Source organism: Rhynchophorus ferrugineus, unplaced genomic scaffold, assembly GCF_030347505.1.
Source record: "Rhynchophorus ferrugineus isolate W39M unplaced genomic scaffold, kcgeb_rfMv2 rfM1, whole genome shotgun sequence".
Taxonomy (NCBI): domain Eukaryota; kingdom Metazoa; phylum Arthropoda; class Insecta; order Coleoptera; family Curculionidae; genus Rhynchophorus; species Rhynchophorus ferrugineus.
Window position 1 is genome coordinate 23,093,179 of NW_027472580.1, and position 12,991 is coordinate 23,106,169.

General features: G+C 31.4%; 1 protein-coding gene across 5 annotated transcripts in view; it reads right to left on the minus strand.

Moving 5' to 3' along the window:
• LOC143206505 (Ig-like and fibronectin type-III domain-containing protein 1) overlaps nt 1-12,991 on the minus strand; it is a 444,726-nt gene that overhangs the window by 154,483 nt on the left and 277,252 nt on the right. For 2 of the 5 annotated variants that reach the window (XM_076419078.1, XM_076419080.1), the window contains exon 4: nt 11,266-11,292. The exons of the other annotated variants lie outside the window; for them this stretch is intronic. The gene's annotated coding sequence lies outside the window, so the exon portion shown is untranslated. The remainder of the gene's footprint in view (nt 1-11,265; nt 11,293-12,991) is intronic. 5 annotated transcript variants of the gene reach the window in all.

A 12,991-nucleotide genomic window follows, 5' to 3' on the forward strand; every position in this document is an offset into this window, starting at 1 on the left:
TCCAGCATAATTCCTTAATTTTTTTTAAAATTAACTACATTTTTGATAGTATTAGTATGGTTGAGTATTTGGAAAAATAATATTATGTGTTTCTACCTTTTAACAAAAATAAAAAGGAAAAATAATATACAGAATATTTTTAACAAATTTCATTTTCCCGAATAAATATTGTCAAACATATTTATTTTCCAATATAGAGTGTGGAAAACATCAAAGGGTTGTATATTTTATCGGTACTATAGTGTTTTCAGAATTGTTTTGTTTTTAATGATAAATGTAATTTTATTAGTAGCTACACCAAATAACATTTTGTGAGTGGGTTTCAATCATATTTCGTGATTTTTGTATCAAACTTTACGCGAGTGTTTCGTAACAAACAATTTTACTTTGTAACCTTTATGTTTATATTCAATCAATACTAAAAAAGCAAAAAAAGTTCAATTTCGAACATACATACAGTCTATTCAAATTTTCTTTAGTGATAACAATTTTGATAACATTTTTGTTCAATTATTTTATTTAGATTAGAATTTTCTTGTATGTTAAAGCTAAACTAACACTCAGAGTTGATGCGGTAACATTACAATGTTTTGACGTCACAAATATCTATGACGCATCACTAAGAAAACTTTGAATTGACTATAGGTTATCCTTTAATAATCAAAAGTTATTAAATGAATCTTATTCCAATATGAATAAAATGTTTTTATTATATTATACCCAAATTCAACTAATCACACTAAATGACTTTGTAAGCAGTTTAAATAATAAAATTATTTATTTTTAGGTACTCGGGCTTATTCGGCGTCATATATTCATCGTTGCCTCCTCTAACTTTCTTCAGCGTCTTATTTTGTAAAACAATTTGTGTTTAGGCTTTCGGAGAAGCTTCCACTGATTGGTCCTCACTTAGTTTCATATACGCATCATGCATTGTTAGACACCGTTGTAAGAAATAATTTTTATTTTACTTGAATGCTTTCAAATAACATCCAGAATTATTGTTGCAAAACGTTATTGCTTTTGGTAGCGTGTGAACTAACGCAACCCCATTTGAAAGGAACGTGATTTCATTAATAAGTTTTTACTAATTTTATGCCAAGAAAACGAATATTTCCATCTTAAAGAAAGCAATAAATAGTAATTTCATATACTAACAACAAACACCAAATTGTTGAAAAAAAATTCATAAGGTCATTTTGTCTACAAAGAACCAATTGGTACCTCATGAGATATCTGTTTCTTGGCTTTTCTTTTTTAAGGGACCCTGACATAATTCTGCAGAAAACTGCATTGTTGCATTGTATTGAAGTTTCCGTCTTGTACTATTATGTAGTTGATAATATTTCTCATTAAAATAACGATAAAAGGTCTTAAATATAAACTAACTGATTTCCGGAAAATAAAATTTTATTATAGAATATAAAACATATAAAATATTCCTTTTATTTCTGAATCAAGACCTATAATTGGCACCTTTTATGGTTAGTTTTGAATTCTGCAGATGAACATGTACGAGAATAATTTTATTTATTACATTCCTATTGCAACAACGCTAACATATTTTTTAAGCACTTTTATAAACACTCCATTTATTAAATATAACCTTCTGGGTAGCCGATGGTCAATGACCTAAGCGAAAAAGATGGTCCTCCTATTACACATTTATGTTTGTGATTGTTTCCAATTGTGATTGTCCCTAGCTTAGAGTGCAAAATTCATCAATCCAAATTCATCCAAGAAATATCGTACAGATTATGCCAGTAACCGTCTGAGTAAAACCCAATGTCTTGTATGGCTTATAAGTGGACACTCCCCAGCCGATATGCTTAATTACAAGGACATTGTTGTTTCAGAAAATTAAACACCAAAGAAAAAGAATACAGTCAACTATTTCAATGACCGAACGACTTTTTTAACCTCACACTTGTCTCAAAAACTAATTGCACTACTGTAGAACTTTCCTAATCGTGTCTACTAGACACAAAAATTTGCATAAAATAATTGTAATTCATCATTTTCTTATATGGAAATGTTTTTTCTGTTCAATCAGTAACGAATATTACCGTATGATTGTTTATGTTTATGTTTATCGTCCGATGTTAATAATCCATTTTTACAGACTTTTGCAGAAATATATAATAATATGGAACCGTTCAAAATATCAGTACATACAGGATTTCGATTAGAAATTGAACAAACCTAACATGGGCGAAATATAGTTTCAATACAATAACAATGCATGTCTTGACTTCTCTAGTATTCTTCTCGTAGGAATCTCTATTGCCGTAAATGTATGTCAATAAACCCTTTTAAAAATTTAACTTGGAACACCTGAAGCTTATTTATGGTTTCATCCTATGTATAAATTAGAAAAAGTGAAACGGAAATGATAGATATAAACAACGAGATCTGGCAGTGACAAACACAATGAAGGCCACCTGGGTAAGACTCAACACCTTCCAGTTTGATTTCGAACTTCTAAAGTCGCCAACCGGTATGTTTAATGACATGGAAATGGTGGTTTAGAAAATTAAACCGCAATCAAAAATTATACACTCAACTATGTCAAAGACTAGAATAGATTAGAATAGAATAGATTAGAAGTCTATTTTTCATTTCATACCTTCTTCGAAAACTAACTACATAGCGAAATACTGTAGCACTATTCTGATGGTGTCTAGTAGACACAAAAATCATTGTAAACGACCATCAGTATACCATCTTCTTATATCGAAGATTTTTTTCAGTTATTGTCTATTATCGTATGATTATTTAATATGATTAAAACTATTTTCCAAGAAGATGTTAATAATCCATTCTTATAATATTAAGTATTCGTATCTAACAATACACAGTTATTCAAAAGAATTACCTAACTTACAGGAATTCGATCAGAAATTGAAAGATAGTGATATGACGAAATATGATTCTATCAGTATAACCTCCATAGTGACCACTAAGATCATGTAATTTAGTATTTCCAGTCTATCTCTTGCAGGATTTTCTGTCACAGATTTATGGCAATCAACCATTTTCCATATTTAGCTTGGAACACTTGAAGCTTATTTATTAGCTTTGTTTACAAAAAAAATTTATAATTTATAGTTATATTGTCTGAATTCAGACATATTTCTAAAATAATGAAAAAATGACACATAATTTGGATTGATAAAAGAAAATGGAAATACGGGAAACATCATCAAAGCCATGTTACGGAACCTTACGGAACAATTATAGGAGCTTATATGCGCGTCAGTCTGTAAGAAAAATGTATCCCCGAAAGATCCGCAAGGATTTACCTGGACGTCATATATATGTGTATGTATAAATTAGAAAAAAGTGAAACGGAAAAGAGAGATATAAATAATGAGATCTGGCAGTGAGAAACGCAATAAAAGCCACCTGGGTAAGACCAGACATCTTCTAGTATGATTTCGAACTTCTAAAGTCGCCAACCGGTATGTTTAATGACATGGAAATGGTGGTTTAGAAAATTAAAGCGCAATCAAAAATTATACACTCAACTATGTCAAAGACTAGAATGGCTTAGAATAGAGTAGATTGGAAGTCTATTTTTCATTTCATACCTTCTTCGAAAATTAATTACATAGCGAAATACTGTAGCACTATTCTGATGGTGTCTAGTAGACACAAAAATCATTGTAAACGACCATCAGCATACCATCTTCTTATGTCGAAGATTTTTTCAGTTATTGTCTATTATCGTATGATTATTTAATATGATTAAAACTATTTTCCAAGAAGAAGTTAATAATGCTTTCTTATAATATTAAGTATTCGTATCTAACAATACACAGTCATTCAACAGAATTACCTAACTTACAGAAATTCCATCAGAAATTGAAAGATATTGACATGACGAAATATGGTTCTATCAGTATAACCTCCATAATGACCACTAAGATCATGTAATTTAGTATTTCCAGGCTATTTCTTGCAGGATTTTCTGTCACAGATTTATGGCAATCAATCATTTTCCATATTTAGCCTGGAACACTTGAAGCTTATTTATTTGCTTTGTTTACGAAAAAAAAAAATATATATAGTTATACTGTCTGAATTCAGACATATTTCTAAAATAATGAAACATTGACACAAAATTTGGATTGATAAAAGAAAATTGAAATACGGGAAATATCATCAAAGCCATGTTACGGAACCTTACGGAACAATTATAGGAGCTTATATGCGCGTCAGTCTGTAAGAAAAATGTATCCCCGAAAGATCCGCGAGGATTTACCTGGACGTCATATATATGTGTATGTATAAATTAGAAAAAAGTGAAACGGAAAAGAGAGATATAAATAATGAGATCTGGCAGTGAGAAACGCAACAAAAGCCACCTGGGTAAGACCAAACATCTTCTAGTATGATTTCGAACTTCTAAAGTCGCCAACTGGTATGTTTAATGACATGGAAATGGTGGTTTAGAAAATTAAACCGCAATCAAAAATTATACACTCAACTATGCCAAAGACTAGAATAGATTAGAATAGAATAGATTGGAAGTCTATTCTTCATTTCATACCTTCTTCGAAAACTAGTTACATAGTGAAATACTATTCTGTAGAACTATTCTGAAATTCACTGTAAATTCCAGGCTATTTCTTGCAGGATTTTCTGTCACAGATTTATGGCAATCAATCATTTTCCATATTTAGTCTGGAACACTTGAAGCTTATTTATTTGTTTCGTTTACGAAAAAATTATATAATATAAAGTTATATTGTCTGAATTCAGACATATTTCTAAAATAATGAAAAATTGACAGACAATTTGGATTGATAAAAGAAAATGGAAATACGGGAAACATCATCAAAGCCATGTTACGGAACAATTATAGGAGCTTATATGCGCGTCAGTCTGTAAGAAAAATGTATCCCCGAAAGATCCGCGAGGATTTACCTGGACGTCATATATATGTGTATGTATAAATTAGAAAAAAGTGAAACGGAAAAGAGAGATATAAATAATGAGATCTGGCAGTGCGAGACGTAATAAAAGCTCTTGGGCGCAGTGGCGAGGTGTTGGCGAAGAGATACGACCGAAAATGAATTACGAGAAAGTCGGGGCCCGTTGAAAAATGCCGCCCGTTTCTCAAACACGGAAAAGCCGGCGTCGTTCGCCTCGTCGTAAGATGTTTTTTTGGCGGCCGAACACGAATTTACGTGATATATTCAGTCGGGAGAAGGGGATTTAATGCCGGGAGCCGCATTGCCAATCAGGCCCTCCGTGCCGTAGTTGACTAATTATTTTTGTTTCGCATTTAATCCGGGGGATTTTCATCGAGAGCTTTTGTTCTGTATCAATTAGAGCCTTAATAGACCTGATTAGGATCCTGTTAAGTACTAAGTTTGTCTGAATTCCGTGAGAGTAAATCCAATGTGTATTAATCGATAAAATATATTTAGTTAATAGAATATTTTCAGGGTAATGCGAGTTCATATTACTACTATTTGTAACTTTGATCGCGATCTTTCAGCCATTATATTGATCTTAAGTAAAACTATAATCAAAAATAAGTCTAAAGCCTCTATTGCTAACAAAACTATTGATTGGGAAAACTTTCATTTTTCAGAAATATTTCAAAAATTATTGAGCGTTTAAAATACTAGTAACCCTAATATCTTATAATCTTAATATAGTATTATCCAGAAAATGTGCCAGAAACTGTCCATCAGAAAAGACAACAAGAAGAGGATGGTAATAAATGTGCAAACATATATCTCTTATCTATAACAGGTTAAGACTGTTTAATTACTCACCCCGGAGTCAAAATATGAGATCCATAGTGGAGTCAGTGAAGCACAGACTAACTGAAGAAATAAATCAAGAATCGGCCAATCGCGCCATAGCCAATTATGATAAATTAAAATCGGAAAATATCACACATTTACAAGACCAAGATGTTAATCATACAACAAGAAGTAGCCTGGAAATATTTTTTTATTATTACTCTTCGTGAGTCCACAATCTGCCCTATTGGCAATAAGTATTTCTTATGTCCACTTGTTGCTCCACACAATCACTTCATTAAGCAATCTTCTATATAAAATATTACCTTAATTAATTAGTCTTATTCTAAAGCTTATTCTAAAGTCTACATATGTCCAGTAATCAGAGCAGGTGGTGCTAAACGTTTTAGTCTACGCACTTCACTATCACGTCGCATATTTAGCTGATTAGCGAGTACATGCATGACATTCTTTCGAAGTACTTCACACAAATGCGTTAAATTACACTCGTTATAGGTTCTAGAGGAATATCGCGTTGTATCACTTTATTTGAAATATAGTACGGAGTATCAACAATGGCACGCAACACCTAATTTTGAAACCGTTGAATGATGGATATATTATATTTGCTAGCAGTACCCCATAGTTGGATTCTATATGCCCAAATGGGCTTGAGTATAGACTCATACAGCAATACCTTGTTTTCTAATGATAACTTGGATTTGTGCCCGATGAGCCAATACATTTGATATAATTTTAGTCCCAGTTGTTTCCGTTTAGAGAGTATGTGCTTCTTCCAGGTTAGGCGTCGATCCAAGTGCATACCAAGATATTTAACATGCTCTGCTTGGGGGAGTTGACGATGATTGATATTCAATGGTGGACATGTTCGCCTACGCAAGGTAAATGTTATATGCGTGGATTTTGTTTCATTGGCTTTAATGCACCATGTCTTCAACCATAATTGTATTTGCTCCAGGTGGGTTTGTAGGTTTATTGATGCTGTGACTGGATCTTCATGGGATGCTACAGAAGATACAGTACTGGACCCAGTACACTACCTTGCGGAACTCCTGAATATATGGGATTTAATTCGGTATGTTCATCGCCTTAATTTACAATAAAATGTCTATCAGTGAGAGACGATTTTAGTAACTGATAGTCCGGATGATGAAGAGCCTGGAAAGATAGGAGACAAAAATAAATTTGAACTTAAAGAAAGCACCGGGTTTCAACCAAATCACTTTAAGCAGTATTAAAAGGACTACCTAGGAAAGACATAGAAACTCTCTAATTAACACAGTCTTAAATTTAAATATGCACCAGCAAACTGAAAAAAAATCTAACGGCTAGCAATAAAATCATCACCTGGGTCAAATAATAGACAACAATCAGCGTCACCAACAAGAGACTAAAAAGCTGCCTTTTGAATATATGTAATACTAATATGATGCAAATATTTTTTCTATACCGAGGATTCTCTCAAGAATAGTTGTGAGAATAGAGGTTTTACATTCAAATATTTTATCAATTAACTGTATTTATTATATACAAGACTTCTCTTCGAATCAATGGATTTAACGGAACGGTTACCATGCTAAAATTGTTATTTACCACAATTCGTTGAAGTGGAAATGACTTTAGGGGTCAAAAATAGAAAGAACACTGGCTATAGTAGCTTCTTGGAAGGAATTATATAGAAATAAAATCAACAATTTTAAGCATTAATGTATTACGCTAATTAAATTAAAAATTATATTATATTTATCATATTATATATATATATATATATATATATATATATATATATATATATATATATATATATATATATATATATATATATATATATATAGAATGGGGCAAAAATCCCGCTACTATTGAGACTTGAGACTAAGATGGGTCAAAAGTTGCGCTACCATTTTGACTGCATGCCATCTTGGTTATGTGATATTTAGCTCAGGTTCGCTTTAACCATTGTGTTGCGTAGATGTCCAAATTCATTATCCAAATTCCAAATATATTATGGATAAATATACTATATTTATTTAAAAAAATCGTTTCATTATTGCCACTCAGCGGAAATTGCGTCAAGGTCATATATAGGTAAACAAATTGTTAAGCAAAATGTCACTGAAAATTTTTGAGAATTAACAAAAAAAACCTCTTGTTATTTTTTAAATCCAAACTCGACTATTGTAAAAGTAATACGTTTTTTAAGGCACATACATATTTCTAATAAGCAATTACCACTCTAAGAAGCTTATTTCCAGACTAGAAAACGACTGAAAATAAAATATAACTAATATTGGAAATATTTAAATTAATATACCCGCAAGTTAAGAATCAATTTTATTTCATAAAATACCAAATAACTAACCAAAGATAAATTCAAAAGTTGGTTTTTATACTAACCATATCGGCAACTTATAAAGTTTATATTTTTGGTAAAATAATGCCCTGAAGTTGCTTTGAGGCGTGCGGTACAAATTTTGCCTAATTGAATTTAAATAACACAATAAAATACACCTCAAGATAAATCCTGACTAAATAATTTTGTTTATCATGTTATATCATATAGTTTAATGTTTATGTTCTTAGTAAGAGAAAAATGGGCACGGTACCCTTTTTATACTTCTTTGTCCAGGATTTAAAAAAAATTATGTCATCATAATTTGGCCAACGATTTGTTTGTTTTCAGTCTTTGAAGATGTTCTCATGTTCAGTGTCATATTACAATCTAACGAACCGAAATCCGGAAAATAGGACAATTCAAGAATAACGAATTTGATATTATTTAATAATATAAATCTGCTATTAAATTTAATTTGTTTAAATTTTCGGAACTACCGTCCACTGCTGGAATCATATCTTTTCAAAAGAACATTTATTTTTTTGCATGAAGGCATATTTTCATCACTTAAAGCTACTTTGACTGGAGTTAGGGTGAGTCTGGAAACAGAATAGATTAGATTCAAAGTCAAGCAATAGTACTGGTTAGTCGGAAGATACTCTCAACTTGACTTAAAATCAAAGAGATTGTTATCAGTCAGTCATAAAGCCAATTTAGACCTATGAGGTGCAAATATGGAGATGCACTAAGACATCAAACCAACTATTAATGCAACGTACCCAAAACAAAGGTCTAGGAATAATTACCAATCCTTATGGCTACGTAATCAACCAAGAGCTGCGCGGTTACCTCGAAATCAAATGGATAGATGAAGTCATGCAAGATTTCGCCTTAAAACATAAAATAAGGTTGATAAATCACAGCAACGTGGAAGCAATACAACTACTGGACAACACGCAGCAAATCAGAAGATTGAAGCAAACGAAACCACACGAACTTGTTTAGTGTATAAGTGTATTCTTAACTTTAGCTGAAACAGATTAGTTTTATTTTAATTTGGGAAATACATACTGATGTATTAATCCCGTACTCGCCATTCTTGTGTATTAATGCAAGTATAACAGTAGTAATACAATAATTTGTAAACTAAGATTGTACTAAGCATATATAATTTAAGATGTAATTATTAAAAAAAAATACCTGTTACTACAGGTATTACCAGTACTATCTTACGAGATACCATATAAAGTAATATAACCATACAAAATAAAATTTATTATTTATATGAAAGTTTAAAACCATTTTCTTTTGGTATAAATAAAATACACTAATTATTGTAATTTACAACATTGGATTTAATAAAGCTGCATAATTTACCTTAACATTTCTTTGAAAAACTTGAAGCATTAATAAATCCAAAGGAGGGAATTTTAATAATAGCGCGGCCTCTTTTTCGCATCCTTACACTACCAATCATTCGAGTATCTTCTGACTTTCTCCCAATCTCCCAACTTAACCGTAATAAAAAACAACTTATCCAAGTAATTACGAAGTTCCACGAGTTCGATACGGCACCAACAAGGCTCGAATGCCGTGACGATCCATTGTTAGCGGCCTTTTTTCTTCTCCGGGACCCCGTTGAGAATCCAGAGAAAGGCGATTATTATCGCGGTAAATCAAAATGTTAAAAAATATGGGAAACGCGAGGTCAAAAGACGAGCTGTTTTTAATTACAAAAGTTACAGATGTGGGCTTTTAATCACTTTTAATAGGTGCGCCGAACAAAGGGGTGAAACAATCAACCCGGTTGGACGTAGTTAACATAAATCTGGAAGATTTCGGACTTTCCAGGCAGTTTTATTGGAGGTATTCTAAAATATATTTAAGATATTAAAAATACAATTTGTAAGGTTATTTTAGTTTTTGTTACAATTATCGTATCGTACAAGATGACTGAAAAGTACCCGGTCCAGTATTTTTTATTTGTATAGTTATCTTTAGGCACAACTTTAACTTTATAATACAAATTTTACATAATTTTGATATGAATATTTTATCCCCAAAACATTGTTCATTGTCAGTTGATAATTTCCTAATATTTATTTTTCATGCTTTCAGAATGGATTCAGCTTTGCAAACATTACTTGATAAAAACGTTAAGCATTTGACGCTTGATTCAAGCGTTTTATCAATATCATGCAAACGATAAATAAGCATCGCCATGTATTTTTCAAATCAACTGACGTATCGCATCTGCAGGAATAGGGAAAAATAAAAAATATAATCTATATATGAATCGGCTTAGCGAAATTTTTTCCTCCAGGAAAACGAGAGCACCTGGAGGCCTTAAATTTGGCACGGTTAAACCTTATATCTAGATAGAATTTTCACGCCTATGTTTATGTAATATACGCTACACATAAACGAACTCTAATAAAACAAAATACGCCCAAATCAAGCAAAAAGGAAGAACTCTTAGATCGGTGACACATAAATATATAAACAAACATTTTATATTCTGTTTTCATTGGTCCAGGCCAATGTGCTGCTAGCTCCAACTTGTCTGCGGTAGATTATTCATCGTTTCTGTTGTACGTAAATAAATTAGAGATGCATAAATTTAAAATCAAAATCTGGCAACGTTGTACCGCAAAATGCTTCTAGACAATTTTGAATCAGAAGACAAATCTCTATATATTACATTTAAAGTAATAATAAAACGGAAAGTAAGTGTATTAAAATATTATTAAAAGAAGTTATGTAATTTTAAGCAGTGTTATTTTCAGTTATTCCCGTATTGGTGGAACTATTAAAGAATTGTAGTAACAGTAAATTTGTAAAAATGCTAAAGCGTACATTATTATTAAGGTGTTTAACGATTAAAGTAATAAAATATGTAACTATATGACATTTTGTTGTTTGAACTTTGTATCTATTATTTTAATTATTTACTTTATAGACCTAAGTTTTGAACATTAAATTGTTAATTTAATAATTGTAAATGCATTCCTTTAATATATATTTCTAAATTATAAAAAATAAATTACCTAATTGTTTTAGTATATGTGTTAAAGTCACATATCACTTTTAAGATTATTTTATTCATATATTCTATCTTTTTAATATAAGTAAAAACATATCATATATACTTACAATCGATGCTCCGAAGTTGTTGCAGTTCTGAAAATAATCTTACTTATGATACTTTGTTATAATGTATAGTGGTGGAAAAAATATTTAATGGAAATTAAATTTAGTTAAATGCCATTTAAAAAAGGTTAATGAATGTTAGTTCTTGATTGAGTTATATGAGTAAAGCTTGATATGAGAAATACATTTTTGATCTTATATTGAAAATACCATGAAAACAAGTATTAGTAGCATATCATTTTAAAATCATTCCCTTTACTCTGTTATGAGAACATACATTAATAACATCGTCACTAGTAATAATAACACCGCAGGATATACGATATTTATTCCAAAAAAGAAAAACATATAATTCGTCTCATTCTAAAACCATAAAGAGTTCAAAGAACAAATTAATAAGGCCTAAACGTATTTCAAAGACTCCCTCCTCTCAGGTAAAACCCGCGAAAAAAACGGGAGAGATAAAATCAAATATTTTAGCGATCGTCGTTAAACAAAAAATAAAACGCCGCTCACTTTACGTACGTCTTCCGTTTAATTTCGAACGCTAAGACATTCGTGTTGAACTTTTCGCTAAATTTAGATCATATTTTTACGGGGAAATACTTTAACACCGTCGGAAAGTTTAAGAATTGAAGATCTCGATGGCAAAAGTTGAGGAACAAAACACCCCTCGAGAAGATAAACAGACAACAGCGTTAATGAATTTGAAAGTTATTTCGTTCGAGAAAGTATCAGCGCGTCGATTATTCAGTTAGATTCGCAAGTGGGGAAGTAAGTAGCGAATTGGATTAGACTTCACTCAGTTGTTTAATGAGGTCTGGGTGGTAGGTGGGGGAGGTCTTTGCTTATCTTTTCCTTTGGGGGCGCATTGTGTGAGCAGCTGTCTATAGACGACACGTGTAATGAGCACGTGTATGCGCCAGTTTATTTCCAATTTTAACATGACACAGATGATATGGAACAGTGAAAATAAATTCAATAAATCGTATAACTAAATTATTATTAAATGTACATCAACAGTGTATTATTATAGAAGAAATAACAATAAGAAAATATTAAAGTTCGTCTGTACAAAAATAAGAACACTAAATAACGTTAAGAATGTTTAAGATATGAACATTTGGTCCTGCTAGTTTTGGCTGAAAACTGGATGGATATAAGTAACAACATTCAGTTCAATAAAAGCTCAGAGCTGTTTTGTGACAAAATATCGAGAGTGTTTTGAGCTTTCAACAAGGATAAGAATTATACAGGACTATCAATTAATTTTAAAGAATTTATAACAAATGTTATTGAAATTATATTGCATTGAGTACACTTGTAATCAACTTCATATTGTAGTTTCACTTCACTTTTCAGCATATGTAATTTCGTCTAAAAAAATATTCAGTGCATCCTTGTTTTTTGTTTACTTAATTTAAAGAATGGGGGAGCTGAAAGTCATAGAATTCTGAGTAAAGCTTATGGCAACTATGCTTCATCGATTTTAACATGTAAACACTGGCTTTGCTGCTTTAAAAGTGCTGATTTTGCAGCATTACGCAAAAAAAGGTCGAAATTCGGACAAAGAAATAATAGTGTTATTCTCCAGCATGACAGTGCTCGACCACAAACCGGTGAAAACTCACTTGGAAATATTAAAATGGGAAATCCTATCGTGCCAGCCGTATTCTACAGAGCTTGTTCCTTCTGATTACAACTTGCTCCGATCCGTTATTCGTGACCT